The sequence below is a fragment of the Octodon degus genome, unplaced genomic scaffold, assembly GCF_000260255.1.
Source record: "Octodon degus isolate 3935 unplaced genomic scaffold, OctDeg1.0 scaffold00063, whole genome shotgun sequence".
In the NCBI taxonomy this organism is placed as follows: domain Eukaryota; kingdom Metazoa; phylum Chordata; class Mammalia; order Rodentia; family Octodontidae; genus Octodon; species Octodon degus.
In genome coordinates, this window is record NW_004524639.1 from 11,341,016 (window position 1) to 11,343,711 (window position 2,696).

Consider the following 2,696-nt stretch of genomic DNA (forward strand, 5'->3'; position numbering starts at 1 on the left):
ATTCAAAGTTCCATTTAATTTTAGTGTTCTTCATCCTATGCTCTGGTGTTTATTCCTCTTACCATTAATGCATCCAGTTTACCAACTCAAAATCCACTGTAATTGAGGCTCGATTTTGATTTGAAATTATCTTTTTGAATATATAAATCTTGAAAAGGTTAAATACGCTACATAAAAATAAGAAGTTTAAGGTCCATGAAAAAACAAACAAGTAATATTTACAAAAGCATGTGATAGAACAAATAGGATAGACTTTGTGAGATTAATGGCATATAAAAGCTATTTGAGAGATTTAGGAAAGGCTTCCCACAGGAAATACTGTCTAAATACAATATCTATCGTGAACAAATCTCATTTGCTGTAAAAAGTTTAGTAAAAAACCTCAGTATATATAAACTTTTCAAGCCAGGAGAGGAAATATAAAATGATGCAGCAAAAAAGACCATATGAAATAAATCTGGAGAAATATTCAGTATTAAAAGAAGTGAACTGGAGTATTGTTCTATAATATCAGTATCCAATAGATTTTCATTGGAATCTTTAAAGCAAACTAGGATTTTACCACTAATTAAATTAATTAGTCTTTTCAAAAGTCACAATGATTTTAGTTTTCAAATTTCATCCATTAATACCTACTATATAGACATGTCTTCAAAACTGAATAGTACAGTCTGAGGCCGCCCCTGGTGGGGAAGACAGAAATATTTGCTTGTATTCAGTGTGTGGAGTCAGTTGGTACTGGCGAAGTTACTCAGGAAAGTAGGGGTGTCCGAATGGGGGCTCTCTGCCCTGCAACGATGTTACCAGGCTTGGCCACAGCCATTGCGACCCACAGATGTAGCTGGTGTTTTCTGTGCTGGCTCTGCTTGAGCTGCAGGGCAGCGACCTCCTGGAATGGCAGAATCTAGCGACATTTGGGAACTTTGCTTGCATGGTTCCTATCGTCATCCACATATTTGTACAATAAGCCAAGTAAAGTTGTACTCTACAAATATCCAGAAAGAAGCACAGAGATCACAAACTCTCAAAGCAGAAAAAGCACCATCTTTGGGTGAAATGGAAGAAAATATAGGTGCAGAACTCAAAGCGCCACTAAAGCAAGAACCTTGTCCAAGTAAGGGTCTAAGCAATTCTGAAGAAAAGGGAGTATGGACCAAAATACACTCAGAATAATTTCATCACTGGAATCAGAGCAATAAATGAGTTCTGCCTCAAATACAGTGATCTAGAACAGCTTCAGAAAATCAGATGACGAAGTCCCCATGAAGATACTGAGTACATCACTGTGCACTTGAGATCAGACAGGGAGGCCGAATTTTTGGAGATCTGGGGAAGTTCAGAAGCTCTTGCTAGAGAGAAAAAGCTGTGTAAGGAAGCAGAAATAGAATACAGAGAACAGCTGTTTAGAAACAAAAAATATTGAGAGAATATTCAGATTTCTTGGGAAACACCAAGTCATGTTCCAGAACAGCATCAGTTTTACTCAAGAGACCAGGAAAAGTGGTAATGTCTGCCATTTGCAATAATAGTTTAAATAGCTTCTTTAAATTTCTTTCATGCATTTATATGGGTTCAGCAAGTATGTTCCCAGAAGCTATACACTCATTATCGGATACTTGCAACCAAGATTTACCAGCATTGGGCATCAGTAAATCTGTTCAAACACCAGATCTTACTCATCAGCATGGATGTTTAAATATGTGCTATATTTCTTCACTAATTAGTGGTGTTGGTATTTTTATGATGGGTGCAGGACTCTCTTGGTACCATGGAATCATGGGATTGCTTCATCCTGAGCCAATGGAATCCCTTGTACATTCATATTGTATTTTAGCAGGATCGTTGGGGTCTGAAGGAGTGACACTTCTTGTTGACATAAATGAACTTCATAGGAGTGCTCAGGCCAAGGGAATGTCATTTCATAAGTATGTGATGAAAAGTTGTGATCCTAGTACCAATGTTATATTACTTAAGAATATTGCAGCAGTGTTGGGAGTGACAATAGCGGTCACTTGCAAGGCCCTTACTTCTATAACAGACAACCCATTGTAGAACAGCCTCAGTTCTTTGGGTATAGGCACCTTATTGGGCATGTTCTCAGCATTCCTGATCTACACTAACACAGAGGCATTATTAGGACGATCTATCCAACCAGAGAAATTACAATGGCTTGCTGAAATCCTGCAGAATGACACATCACTAACAGCAATTCATGATGTTAAAACTACAAACCTGGGATTAGGTAAAGTAAGATTTAAAGCAGAAGCAGATTTTGATGGAGAAGTTGCTACAAGATCGTATTTGGAAAAAAAAGATTTTGATCAAATGCTACAAGAAATTCAAGAAGAGAAAACTGAACTAGAGACATTTATGCTTAAACATAGAGAAAATATTATAGACATTGTAGGAGCTGAAGTAGATAGACTTGAGAAGGAACTGAAAAAATGAAATCCTGAAGTATGGCATGTAGGTTTGGTGACACTGCAGACTTGATGGAGTGAATTATCATGGTGGGAATTGGAAATAAGTTTGCTGTGTCTCTCTTCAAAACATTTTTCCTCCTTTCTAACTTGAAGGATCCATCACTATTCAGAAGTTATTTCTTCCAAGATGGAGCTAATATTTTATGTAAAGAGCAATTGAACTTGACATAGAACTAAAACTACTGCGTTGTAATCATGTTTCTATGCTTTAAT

At 36.9% G+C, this 2,696-nt stretch overlaps 1 pseudogene; it reads left to right on the forward strand.

The window, feature by feature from the left end:
- Nucleotides 1-797: 797 nt before the first annotated feature.
- On the forward strand, nt 798-2,493 carry LOC101590209 (annotated as a pseudogene).
- Nucleotides 2,494-2,696: the final 203 nt, after the last annotated feature.